Here is a 15,816-nt window from a genome sequence, read left to right on the forward strand (position 1 = left end):
TCTTCACTTCACGAGCTAGGATACGCATCGGTTCTTTCCTAGCTCATGTCGACTGAATTTCACCTCTGATGGGCTAATTATGTGCATGGATCAGATCGATAGCGTCGAAGCATCGAAACATAAAGACGTCATGAATCTTTTCAACTCCGGGGCAAAATCAATCTATACGCAACCGGACCAACTCGTTCGGAGATTTCATACGGCCAATGAATCTCGGGCTCAATTGCCCTTATGGCCAAACCTGAGTATCTTTTTCCAAGGTGAAACCTTAAGGAACACTTTGTCTCCCACCTGATACTCGATGTCTTTCGTTTCAATCCGCGTACGACTTCTGACGATCTGTGGCTACCTTCAGACTTTCACGGATTACCTTTACTTTCCGTTCAGCATCTTTAATCAAATCAACTCCGAAAATTTTACTTTCACTGAGCTCGGTCCAAAACAATGGTGTACGGCATTTACGACCGTACAAAGCCTCGTAAGGTGCCATCTTAATACTTGATTGAAAACTATTGTTGTAAGCGAATTCATCAAAGGTAAATACCGTTCCCATGAACTACTGAACTCGAGGATGCAACATCTCAACATATCCTCAAGTATCTGAATTATCCGCTCGGATTGACCATCGGTTTAGGGTGAAAAGCAATGCTAAATGCAGCTTGGTACCAGAGCTTCTTGCAATTTCTTCCAAAATCGTGAGGTGAATCTCAGATCTCTCTCCGACACGATAGAAACAGGTACCCCGTGTAATCTCACAATTTGAGAAACGTACAATTCAGCTAGTCTATCCAATGAAAAATCCATACACACGGGGATAAAGTGAGCCGACTTAGTCAGTCTATCGACAACAACCCAAATCGCATCCTTCTTACTAGTTGACAATGGCAGTCCGGACACAAAGTCCATTGTGACTCGATCCATTTCCACTCGGGTATCATGATCGGCTGAAGTAATCTTGAAGGCATTGATGTTCGCTTTCATTGTTGACATATTAACATCTCGAAACAAAGTCGGAGATGTCTCGTTCTACATGCCACCAAATCGACGTTTCAAATCGTGTACATTTCGTACTCCCGAGTGAATTGACATTTGGCTACAATGGGCTTCGTTCAGAATCATCGAAATGAGTTCCGAATTCCTTGGAACACACAAACGATTTCTGAACCTCAAACAATCATCATCATCAATTTGAAACTCCGATTCCTCGTTCGGAAACACTTAGCCCGTTTTGCAACCAATTCATCATCGACTTTCTGGCTTCACGAATTTGGTGAGTCAATAATGGTTTAGCTTTTAATTCAGCTACCAACACATTGTCTGGTAGAACACACAAATGCACATCATCGCTCGTAAAGCAAACAATGACTTCGGCTTAAGGCGTCCGCAACCACGTTAGCCCTTCCGGGTGGTAATCAATGACAAGCTCGTAATCTTTCAACAACTCAAGCCAACGTCTTTGTCGCAGATTCAGTCTCGTTGAGTCATCAAATTTGAGACTTTTGTGATCCGAAAATACATGGCACTTCTCACCAAACAATATGTCACCATATTTCAAAGCAAATACGATGGCGGCTAATTCGAGATCATGGGTCGGATAATTTCTCTCGTGTGACTTCAATGTCTCGACGCATAGCCACAACTCGACCGTCTTGCATCAATACGCAACCAACCCAAGTAGGGATGCGTCACTATAAATGACAAACTCTTTACCCGATTCGGGTTGCACTAAATTGGAGCTTCAGTCAAGTGAGTTTTCAGTTGATCAAACTTTTCTAACACTTCTCCGTCCATTCGAACTTAACGTCCTTTTGAAGTAGCTTCGTCATTGGTGTGGCTATCATCGAGAAACCTTTGACAAATCGTCGGTAATAACCGGCGAGCACCAAAAAGCTCCGAACCTCAGTAATATTTCTCGGAGGTTTCCAGTCAAGTATGGCTGAAATTTGTTCGGGTCAACTCGAATACCCGACGCGGATACCACATGACCCAAGAAGCTAACCTCTCTTAACCAGAACTCACACTTACTGAACTTAGCATATAACTGCTTCTCCGCAAAATTGCAGCACTAGCCTCAGATGCTCAGCATGTTCGGTCTCATCTCTTGAATAGACCAAAATGTCATCAATGAACACAACTACGAACCGATCCAATATGGTCTGAAGATCCGATTCATCAAATCCATAAATACCGCAGGGCATTAGTGAGCCCAAACGCATCACTAAGAATTCATAGTGACCATATCTCGTTCTGAAGGCAGTTTTTTTTTTTGGTATGTCCGATTCTCGAATTCGCAACTGATAATAGCCCGATCTCAAATCTATTTTGAGAACACTGTGGATCCCTTCAGTTGGTCGAACAAATCATCGATGCGCGGCACGAATATTTATTCTTTATCGTCACTTTATTCAGTTGACGATAGTCAATACACACCTCATGGTTCCGTCCTTCTTTTCACGAACAATACTGGTGCACCCCAAGGTGAGAAGCTTGGTCGCGCAAAACCTCTATCCGTCAATTCTTGCAACTGAGCTTTTAACTCTTTTAACTCGGTTGGTGCCATACGATATGGGGCTATCGAAATCGGCGTAGTCCTAGGTGCAAGCTCAATACCAAACTCTATCTCCCGAACAGGTGGTAAACCCGGCAATTCTTCCGGAAAAACATCCGGGTATTCACAAACCACCGGCACAGATTCAGGTTTCTTTTCTAATTCTTTGTCATCAAGTACATACGCAAGGTATGCTTCGCACCCTTTTCTTACATATTTCTGTGCCAACATTGCTGATATTACAGCTGGCATCCCCTCCAAGTCCGCAGACTCAATTCGGACTACTTCGTTATTTGCGCACCTCAAATCAATAGTCTTGCTCTTGCAATTCACAATCGCATCATGCGCGGTCAACCAATCCAAACCAAGGATAACATCAAATTCATCAAACGGCAAAAGCATCAAGTCCGCCGGGAAACAGGAACCTCGAATTTCCAGGGGACATTTCTCACACACTTTGTCGACAAGCACGTAATGACCTAAGGATTTGACACTCGAATTACAAACTCAGTAGACTCAATAGGTAAAGTCTTACTGGATGCTAAGGTTTCACATATGTAAGAATGAGTAGAACCGGGGTCAATTAAAGCAATTACTTTAGTATCAAAGAGAGTGAATGTACCGGTAATAACATCAGGCGAAGAAGTATCCTCGCGGGCACGTATAGCATAAGCTCTAGCAGGCGCACGAGCTTCGGATCTGGTTATATCACCTCTAGAACCTCTCTGACCACCACTAGCATTGCCCGTATTTCCAGATGGTCTACCTCGAGCAGTGGTAGCACCCGGTTTCCCACTCTGATTTCATTCTGTTCAAACAACCTCGGGCAATCTTTAATGAAGTGGTCAACTGATCCGCACTTGTAACAGGAGCGGTCAGGGAATCTACAACTCCCCGAATGCCATTTACCGCAATATCGACATTTCGTTCTATCTCGACGTTCATTCCCAACACTGGCGACCGAAGTGCCTCGTGTATCCACAAGGGGTCGATCACGATCTCGTCTAAAAAGGCCCGAAGTGCCTCTAAACTGGCCCGCATCATCTCGAAATCTCTTCGATGCTTGTTGAAGAGACCTTCCCGAGGATCTTTTACGAAACTCTCCAGTTCCCTCATCAACTCTTTGCTTTTCTTTTCTAAGCTCTTCGGCTTTACAAGCTCGTTCAACAAGTACCACGAACTCTCGTATTTCAAGAACGCCAACGAACATTTTTATATCTTCATTCAGCCCATCCTCGAAGCGTTTACACATAATAGCTTCGGACGAAACACATTCTCGAGCGTATTTGCTAAGTCTAACAAATTTTCGCTCGTAATCAGTAACCGACATGGAGCCTTGCTTAAGCTCAAGAAATTCCTTCCGTTTTTGATCAACAAATCTCTGACTGATATACTTTTTTCGAAACTCAGTTTGGAAAAACTCCCAAGTTACTTGCTCTCGGGGCACAACAGAAGTCAGAGTACTCCACCAATAGTAGCAGAATCACGTAGCAAGGAGATAGCACACTTTAGGCATTCATCGGGTGTACAAGATAGCTCATCGAGTACCCGGATAGTGTTGTCCAGCCAAAATCAGCTTGCTCGGCATCATCGCTATCCATAGCCTTAAATTCAGTAGCCCATGTTTTCGAATTCTGTCAACTGGGGGCTTATTTGACCTTATTTGGTCCGTTACCGGTGGTATTGTAGGTGCGGGGGTAGTATTTGTCGGGAATGGAGGTTGTGGAACAGCCATATTAGTTCGAATGTATTGGTTGAACGAATCATTCATCACGCTATAGAATGCTTGTCTAGCTTCATCATTCGGATTACTAGCATTAGGTTGAGAGTCTGCCGGCACTGTCCCTTATGCGGGAGCAGGCGCTACACTCTCAAGATCATCAGCTACCTCTCGGTCACGATCGGATCCATTACTATAAACACATTTACAATTGTCAGAAATCACCACACTATCAAGTAATCACATAAAATGGCATGTATAGCTAGACCCAACACATTACGGTAGTCCTAGAATCGACTAAACCTGGCTCTGATACCAATTTAATGTAACACCCCGAACCCGAGACCGACACCGGAGTCGGACACGAGATGTTAACAAACTTTGAAAAATTTTTCCAGACACTGCCCAGTCTGAGTACTAGTCGCTTCAAAAATCATATCTTGAGTTTCACAACTCGAAAATCAGTTTTGTGATTTTTCCCTAAAACTATACTCATGTCCCCATCTATGTATTTTTTTCTAGAATTTTTGGTCGGGCCAATTAGTACAGTTTATTAGTCAAAGTCTCCCATGTTACAGGGTCGACTACACTGACCTTTGCTCATTACGACTAGGATATCTCTCTGCACAGAGCTTCAATACTGATGCCGTTTGTCTCTATGGAAACTAGACTCAGAGAGGAATCCATACATATATGGTATGACTCCTAATTATCTCTGGTCAATTTATAGTGAATTTCCAACGTCGGAACAGGGAATCCAGAAACTGTTCTGGCCCTGTCCCACAAAAACCTGAATATCTCTTACTTTACTGTTCATATGATTGTTTCGTTACTTTCATATGAAAGTAGATTCATCAAGGTTCGATTACATAATTTATTCACTATTTAATTCCACTCCTACGAATTCTTGTGATTTTTCCAATCCGCACCACTGCTGCTGTCAGCCTCTGTTTTCAAAGTAAACCTTACCTATTTTCGGGGTTTCATGGACCAACTAGGGCCTTGTCATACATATGCCCACATATGATCATACTTAGCCATTCCAATGGCTGATCATTTGCTCAACACTTCCATTCCAACTATAGTTACATCATGAAACCATTTATACATTCATAAACACGAATGGTCTAATGCCATACTCCACTTCTACAAGCCATTTTCGCATGGCTGTACACTTATACATTTCATAAAGTACTCGAAAGACAACAATGGGTAGTCCTATACATGCCATATCAAAATTCAACCAAAATAGTACCCAAAAGAGCCTTTGATAGTGTGGGCGACTTCGACTTCAAGATCCCGAGTCCGATAGCTGGAGAACCAAAAATCTATAAAACAGAGGAGCAATGTAACGAGTAAGCAATTTATGCTTAGTAAGTTTTGAGCAAGGAATTCCAGCATACACAAAGAATAGCACACATTTAGCTAAACGGAATATTTCATAATACGCAATTTACCGATATCAAACTTGCTTCACAACATTAACAACCCTTATGTACATACACAATAAACTAACTTAGCCGAAGGCCGGTAGCTCGTTTATCAACTGAGCGAACATTTATTTGTAAGGGCTCGATTAAATTCAACACATACGTAACATATCCCCATATTGGGATGTTTTTCGAGTATTCGCTGGAATTTACAGCAAGCTCATTCATTACCAAATCACGTACCTTCGGGATTTAACCGGATATAGCTCCTCGTTCAAATGCCTTCGGGACATAGCCCGGTTTTAGTAACTCACACAATGCCTTCGGGACATAACCCGGATTTAACAACTCGCACGAATGCCTTCGGGACTTAACCCGGATTTAGTATCTCGCACAAAGGCCTTCGGGGCTTAACCCGGAATTTGTATCTCGCACAAATGCCTTCGGGGCTTAACCCGGAATTTGTATCTCGCACAAATGCCTTCGGATCTTAGTCCGGATATATTCACTTAGCACAAAGCCTTCGGGACTTAGCCCGGACAGCATTCAATTAATCATGCACCTCTAATAATAATTCATGGCACATTCGTATTTCTTTTTCATTAGCAAAACTCAACACAAGGCACACACCATCCTTGCACATTCGGCTCAATAGCCACTCATAGAGCATGATTTTAATTTGCTTAAAACATGATTTAATCACATCGTAATTTAAGCTCTCTTACTCAAGAACTTACCTCGGGTGTTGTCGAACGATTCCGCTAGCTATTCGACCACTTTTTCCTTCCCTTTATCGGATTTATTTCCCCTTTGCTCTTGAGCTTAGCCTAGCTACATGCATGGCCGAATCTCTTCACCTTTCTTCTTCTTTCCTCCTTAAAATTTTTGGCCAAGGATGAACCAAAGGATGAGAAATTTTTTTCTTTGTTTTTCTTTCTAATTTAGGCTAAATGAAGGTGAGAAAGGATGAACACAAATTTTTCTCCTTTCTTCTCTTTAGCTCACGGCAATGGGGGGGCAACCACACATTTTTTTTCTTTTGTTTCCATTTCTTTATTACCCATACTCCTTATTTTATTCTTCCATTAACAAAACATGTTTCATGACATGTTTTGCTCATCATTCCTTGTCATGGCCGGCCACTACTCATTAGGGGGGGAAATTTGACATGCAAGTCCCCCGCTTTGTCCACATGCACTAATAGGTCCTCACACATTGACCTATCACATTTTAAAATTTTCTCACATAAGTCCTATTGACTAAATTCACATGCAATCGACTAAATCGAAGCTTGAAATTTTCACACATTCATAATTACATATTCTAGACAATAAATATCACATTCAACATTTCGGTGACTCGGTTTAGCGGTCCCGGAACCACTTCCCGACTAGGGTCAACTTTGGGCTGTCACAATGTCAAAGGGAATGAAGCAATTCAAATTATATATACCAGTTGAACTACCAATACTTTCGTCTATACATCATGATTAGAAAACATTTCCATAAAACAAAGGTTTTATCAAAAGAGTAAAGGCCATAGGAACAATGTCAAGAACAATTACATGTATAGAATACCTCAAAAGAGACTGTCAAAATCTGTTCAGCCATAACTATCACACTCAATGTCTTACCTTTCAAATATTATTCCTTCAACTATTTCTGTCATCACTAATCCCGTATTATTCCTTTCACTAAAGAAAGTAAATTCAGAAGGAATTTCGATTACTATATTCTTTCAATGTCGTGTCTGAATCAGCAGTTTACAAAAGTTAATTTTTTCTCTCATTACAATATTTTGTAAATAGAATAATATTTAAATTAACCGGATACCTTTCTAGTTTTGTCTTTACTTATCAACTCATTCTCAAACTCTAACCATAATTACAATCATTCTACCGCTGAACTCTTTTGGTCCCATACTTGTGAGCTTATTTTAGCACAAATCTCATGAAATCCTTTATAAATACCACTCTGGTAAGGGGGTGGGGTCGTAAGATCCCTGACTCGTCTCTCATACACATATACATATAACACTATTTCATCATTATGGTAACATTTTCACAAGTATATCATTTACTTTAGGTAAACTATTATTCACATTTGTTTGACACGAATTTTCCAATTATCTTATTTAAACCAATGCATCTATGCATGCATTCTCCGGATTCGGAATAACTTTACTTATCCCATTCATTCTATCCAACAAGTCATGCACATAGCATCTTATAAGGGCCAAACAAACATGGATAAGTGTATCACAATCTAAGCTCTCGTCTAGCACATCAGCATATACTTACCATTATAACCATATAACTCAATTCAATCAATCTAGCATATTTACTTAAGCTATGCGAGTTTGCCAATCATACTTATTCAAACAAGCATACGTAGACATTTATTTCATTAGTATTTTTGATAAGTTACTCAAACACATGCATTTGTTCAAACAAATAAATCATATACATCATGGAATTATCGATTAAACATAGGTAAACTCATCATAATCCTTTATTCATACCTTTGTGGATTTCTATTTATCACATTCACTTAATCAAGTAAGTCAAGTGTACAACATCATATGAGCATCAAACCGGCATGGGTATTCATCACAACATGAATTTCCATCTCACATGTTATCTCGTATATCATGAACTTTTATTCATAATTTTTTGGGTCCGGGCTTATCATGACTATACTTTACCTGAATACCTTAGCATCACATTCAACATAGTCGGTGTAGCTTGGTTGGAGAGTACTTTTATACAAATAAGATAGTTCTCATTCGTGTCGGGAGACATCACACTATCACAGATTGGAGGCATGTATAGCTAGACTCTCATTCATGCTTGGTTAGTTCGAGAACCAACTAAACCATAGCTTTGATACCACTAAATGTAACACCCCTTACCCTTACCCAAGGCCAAAACAGGGTACGAGGCATTACTGGACATAATTGTAAACACACATGCAAATCTAAGCAAAAAGTTTATTTGTTTTAAAAACATTCATACATATGCAAAATGTCCCTTAAATAGGCCTACAAGGCCCTAAACGTACTTTGAGAGTGATTGGGGACTAGACTAGGTACTTTAGAAGGATTTGGGAAAACTCAGGAAAATTTTCCAAGAAACAGAGTCACATACCCGTGTGGGCTCAGCTACATGCCCATGTGCCCAAGACACGTCCATGTCCTCAGGCCGTGTAACTCTCTAACTATGATGTCAGCAAACAAAATTTAAACACACGGCCAAGCCACACAACCGTGTGCTAGGCCGCGTCATTCACACGGCTGAGACACTTGGCCGTGTCTCTACCCATGTGGCTAACACTTAGGCTATTTTCCAAGCCTTTTGTTACCATTAATTCCTCACATCTTTACACACATCAAAATTATACATCATGGCATCATTTTAATGATTTAGCATACTTCAATAAGGTGTATTCTTAACTTTAACATGCTATCATTCACAAGTTTCACATATTCATATAATATCTAGTCTAGACACAATAATCCATATTCATTGACCTTGTCAAGTAACCATATTTAAACATTAAGCGTTCATGTTCAACGATCATCATTTTATTTCTATACCATACAATTACTTCAGAGCTATAACCATTTTGATTGGTCATGAAGCATTCATCATACACACATGTCTTAACACCAATCATGCATGTCCCACAAGCATAAACACATCATCGCATCACAAGCATTAGAACTTATCATGGATAACTAGGCTTACAAACCACAATCATTATAAGCCACATCTCATGGCTATATACAATGAATAAATATAAGCCAATACATTTGGCTAATCATAAAAACTAAGTCCCTATACATGCCACTCACTTGAATATGCTTAATACACATATGCCAATACTCCAAAGGTGATGACTTGATAGTGTGATGCTGCCTCCGACGATCTCCAACCCCGAGCTAACCTAACAACACTAAAGAAATGAAAAGGAAGGAGTAAGCTTTATGCTTAGTAAGTCTATATGAAAATAATAAGCAATATGCCAACATGCTTCTCAAGCTAATGCAACCATAATTACACTTTTACTTATATTCTGGTCATGTTGTTTTCTAGAGACATAGTTACTAAATAATTTATATCTAGAGTTCACGGAACTCCAAATTAAGATCCGCTCATTTTCCCTGAAACTAGACTCACATATCTTTTTACCATAAAATTTTCAGAATTTTTGGTCTAGCCAATAAGTACAGTTTATTCTTTAAAGCCGCTATTTGATAACTTCAACCTTTCTTCACTAAAATTTATTTATCTCTTAGTACAGAATTCGGATAATTTTTCCATCTATTTCTCCTGAAAATAGACTCATTAAAGAATTATTATTATGAATTATAACCCATAATTATTGTTTTAATATTTCTAGTTATTTTTCCAAGTCAGAACTGGGGATTACAAACTCATTCTGACTCCATCTTACAAAAGTTCAAATATCTCATAATATGAAATTCTTTTGCTTACAATGTTTCCTTTATATGAAGTAGACTCAATGAGATTTAATTTCATATTTAATTCAACCTCTAATTCAATTTCTACCATTTTTGGTGCGTTTCAAAGCCGGACGACTGCTGCTGTCCAAAACTATTTTCGTGCAATATAATGATCACTATCATAAGATCATTTTCAACTAATCATGAACTAACCATTTCATGGATCCTATACTTAATTACACAATAAAGCTTAATATAAACATCATTAATTCTCATGGCACACTTAATCATACAAATTAGTCACATAACAATACATGATAATAATGGTCTTAATGAGCTCATCATTACAAGCATTCCAATTCCATTTCCCATATTAATCACGTTCAATTACTCGGATTCTCGATGGATATTCCATAGTACACTTATAGCGTACTAAATCATTTATCATCAATTCATGTTAGTGACCTTTTCAACAAACACACTCTCGCGAACCTCAATCCTTACGGCTGGATTACCAGTCCAGACTAAATCCCCTGCGACGACAATTACTCTAATGAGCTCGGATCTAAATTACCGGTCTAAGCTAAATTCAAGTCCTAGCTCAAATTACTCGTCTGGGCTAAATCCATATAAACACATATTCTTTGGGAGCTAAATCACCTAAGGAACACCCGTCCGGGCTAGATCCTTTTTAACGCCAATTCCTTTTTAGGGAAATCCATCAGACATCCATTTCATTCAACCGAGACTTTTAGTCCTCTTTTTAGGACTACATTCAGAAAACATGAATTATTATACCATGAATATCAAAAATTCATAACATCAAAGAGCATACATTTTAAATATTAAAAGTATACATTCGAGTTACACGAACTTACTTGTCGAATCCTCATCGGGTACACCCGTGTAGCAATTCATACAACTCATGTAATAGTAATTTAACATTACAATTCAAGTATAACATTGCATTATTATTATCACACGAACTTACCTCGAATCCGAGCATGGCTAATTATTCCATTTTAGTCCATAATCTCGTACCTTCTTGATTTAAGTCCGAATCTCATTTTCCTTGATCTATAATATCACATTTAGCTTGATAATTAGTCACATTATTCATCGTGACCCAAAAATCATATAATAGAGAAATTATGTTTTTGCCCCTAAACTTTGTCATATTTACACTTTTGCCCCTAGGCTCGTAAAATAATTTTTATTCAATTTCTTTACATTTCAAGCCTAGCCAAATCATTTTCATAACTATAACAGCCAACAGTATCCACTAGAACACACTTTTACTACATATTTTATAACTTTTACGATTTAGTCCTTTTAAGAATTTTCACTGAAAATCACTTAGCAAAAGTTGTTTCTCGAACTATAAACATGCATAATCTACCATTAAACATCAAAATGCACAAATTTATAACATGGGACAAACCCTAGACCTTCATGATAACTCAAATAAATGGTAGAAATAGGTTGATCTTATTAAGAGGATTTCAAAAACGTAAAAGTCATTAAAAACGGGGCAAGAACCGACTTACAATCGAGCTTGGAAGCTTGGAAAACCCTAGCCATGGTTTCTTCATGCAATATTTGGCCAAGGAAGAAGTTCGACAAGAAATTTTGGCTTTTATTTTGTTTTTAATTCATTTTAATTACTAGATTACCAAAATGCCCCTAAGTTAAAAATATTCTATTTCACCTATTTCTTGTCCATTTTTGTCCAACAAATTATCGAATGGTCTAATTACCATTTAAGGACCTTCAATTTAAAATTTTATAACCATTAGACACCTCTAACATGTAGAACTCAACTTTTGTACTTTTTACAATTTAGTCCTTTTCACTAAATTGAGAGCCCAAACGTCAAAATTTTCAAACGATATTTTCATGAAATCATTCTGTGAAATCGTAGAATATAAAAATATAATAAAAATAAACTTTCTTAAGTTAGATTTGTGGTCCGGAAACCACTATTTTGACTAGGCCCTAATTCGGGATGTTACATACTCGATGATCTTGCCTTTCCCCCGATCTAATTTTAGATTCCTCTTTTCTTAATCTAAATATATTCAAATTTAACTTATTTAATCAACCATTCATTCAATTTAGTCCAAGACCTACATTTAGGCATATTTGCACATTAGCCCCTAAACTTTCACATTTAATCAATTTAGTCTCTATTTCACAAATACACAAAAATTCACATAATTTCACTAAACCCAAGATTGGTCGAAGGTCCCTAGTAGCCCAAAACTTTCTTTTATTTCACATTTTAACCACTCAATTTATACATTTCACAATTTAATCCTTATTATGTATTTTCATCAAAATCACTTTACAAAACATGAAAATCTATCATAAAAAATTCATATTTCATCTTCAAACATCAAATAACACATAAGCTCATCAAGGGAAGCTCTTAAAATCTTTAACAGTTTTGAAATTAAATGTATGGGCTAGCTAGATTGAGCTGCAACGATTACAAAAACATAGAAATCCTTAAAAACTGAGCAAAAACATACCTTGATTGAACAAAATAGCTTGGCCAAATACTCAAACTTCCATGGCTATTTTTCTTATGTATACCCAGTGGTGGAATATGAAATAAAATGATAAAATGTTTGGTTTTATTTATTTTAACTTAATTAACTAATTTACCTTTTTAACCTTAGTAATTAGCCATCAAAATTCCTTAATACATGTCCATAAAAGTCCACTAACATTTAAAATTGTCTAATTACCATTTAAGGCCATCATATTTAAAATCCAAAGCTATTTGAAACCTTTAACAAATAGAATACAACTTTTGCATTTTACGCGATTTAGTCTTTTTTTTTCAAATTGCTATTCAAACGATAAAATTAGCTCACGAAATTTTCACACATATCAAATAACATGTTGTAAATATTGACAATAATATTAAAATAATTTTTCAACATCATATTTGTGGTTCCGAAACCACTGTTCCAATTTAGCTAAAATCGGGCTATTACAGGCATCATTCAAAATCTTTAGCAGTTTTGCAAAATAGTCCTTGGGCTAGCTAGTACTAGCTGCAACGATCTCAAAAACGTAGGAATCATTAAAAACGAGATGAAAATCGTACCTTAATAGACAATGAAAGCTTGGCTAAATGAACCCCAAAAGAAATGGCTTTTCTTCTTTGCTATGTACAGTTGAAGATGATGATATTAGATAATGGTTTTATTTTGTTTTATTTATTTTAACTTAATTAACCAAATTACCTTTTTAACCTTAATTAATAACCATCAAAATACTTTAATACATGTCCATATATGCCCATTCATTACATTAATAGTCTAATTACAACATAAGGACCTTAACTTTAAGGTTCTATAGCTATTAGATACTTTTAGCTAATAGAACTCCACTTTTACACTTTACGCGATTTAGTCCTTTTTATCAAATTACCTAATCAAATGATAAATTTTCTTAACAAAATTTTCATACAAACATATTTTCATGTTGTAAACATTAAAATAATAACTAATAATAATTTTGATTTTGGATTTGGATTTGTGGTCTCAAAGCCACTGTTCTGATTTGACTAAAAACAAGTTGTTACAGATAGTGTGAAATAACTATAAAATACGATAAAATAAACTAAGTAAGCCTTATAGCTTAGTAAGCTCATATGAAATAACTCGATTTAATCAAAAGTACATAATTTAACAAATTGAGTATATCAACATGTAACTCATAATAACTAGCAAACCTTTCACATCTTTAATCATAAGATTATATGCAAACTTCACCACTTCTTTGATTTATAGCTTATACGGTTCATGTACATACCTATACCATCACATATCGATCTCATACTCAACCACATCTTTCATTTACCCATTGAACCATTCGGAATTGTAACACCACTAACCCGTATCCGTCGCTAGAACAGGGCTACTAGGCATTACCGATCAATTACAGCATACAACATACATTTCTCATAAATGAATTTATTATCACATAAATATTAACCAAGCATAATCATATTGTCCCTTATAAAACTCTACGATACCTTAAAACATGCTTAAAAGAGATTCAGGACTAAATTGATAACATTTGAAAACTTTGGGAAACCCATAAAATTTTCATGCATAGAGGGATTAAACGCCCGTGTGGACAGGCCTTGTGCCTCACACGGCCACCAGACACACCTGTGTCACAAGCCGTGTGGAAAAAGGGCATACATACTGACTTGCATCACACAGTTGGAGACACGCCTGTGTGCCATGGCTGGGTGATATCTGGAGGGTATATTGACTTGGGACACGGTCTGTAACACCACGTACCCGAGACCGTCGCCGGGGTCGGGCACGAGGGGTTAACAGCCTTAATTCACTTATTTTCACAGTCCATTTTAAAAATTTCCAGACAGCTGGCTAACTGCGTCACTGTGACCTTAAAAATCATATCTTGAGTTCCACAACTAGAAAATCAGTTTCGTAATTTTTCCCTGAAACTAAACTCATATATCCATCTACATATTTGTTTCTAGAATTTTTCGTTTGGGCCAATTAGTACAGTTTATTAGTTAAAGTCTCCCCTGTTACAGGGTTTGACTACTCTGACCTTCCTGCAATGCGACTTAGATAACTCCTTGTACAGGGCTTCAATACTTATGTCGTTTGTTTATAATGAAACTATACTAAAAAAGGAATCTATACATATATGGTATGACTTCTAATTATCTCTGGTTAATTTATAATGAATTTCCAAAGTCAGATCAGGGGATCCAGAAATCGCTCTGGCCCTGTCCCACAAAAACTTAAATATCTCTTAAAATACAACTCATATGACCGTTTCGTTTCTTCCATATGGAAGTAGATTCATCAAGGTTCGATTACATAATTTATTCACTATTTAATTCTATTCCTACTATTTTTAGTGATTTTTCAAATCTACATCACTGCTACAGTCAACATCTGCCTTTAAGGTAGACTTTACCTATTTCATAGTTTCCATGATTCAACTAGCCCTTTAGCATATATAGCCCAAAATATAATCATGATGAACCATTCTAATGGCTAATCGTTGCCAAACATTTCCATGCCTCTTAATGAACATATACATTCAAGATGATTATAACATTATGCTCAAAATATATATAAGCCATTTTCACATGGCTATCCAAATATATACAACACCAAAGTACTTGACTAATAACAAAAAAAGGGGTGTCCTATACATGCCATTTCAAAGTTCAACCAAAAGTGTACCAAAAGGAGCTTTGATATTGTGGGCGACTTCGACTTCAAAAATCCCGAGTCCGAGAGTTGAAGAACCAAAATCTATAAAACAGAGATTTACAGAAGCGGAGTAAGAATTTAATGCTTAGTAAGTTTTGAGCCATAAAATTTGACACAACTAAAATGTAGCATTCATATGGCTAAATGGATAATTTGACATGCACAAATTCTCAATATCATACTTACTTCACATTACCAACCCTTATATTCATACACAAAAGATCAACATAGCCAAAGGCCGGTAGCTCATTTATCGATTGAGCGAATACTTATTTGTAAGGGATCAACTAATTCAAAGCACATACGAAACATACCTCATCGCTGGGATTTTACGAGCGTATTAATTGAAACTATTACAGCAAGGTCGCTCATTCC

Source organism: Gossypium hirsutum, chromosome A06 (genome assembly GCF_007990345.1).
Source record: "Gossypium hirsutum isolate 1008001.06 chromosome A06, Gossypium_hirsutum_v2.1, whole genome shotgun sequence".
Taxonomy (NCBI): domain Eukaryota; kingdom Viridiplantae; phylum Streptophyta; class Magnoliopsida; order Malvales; family Malvaceae; genus Gossypium; species Gossypium hirsutum.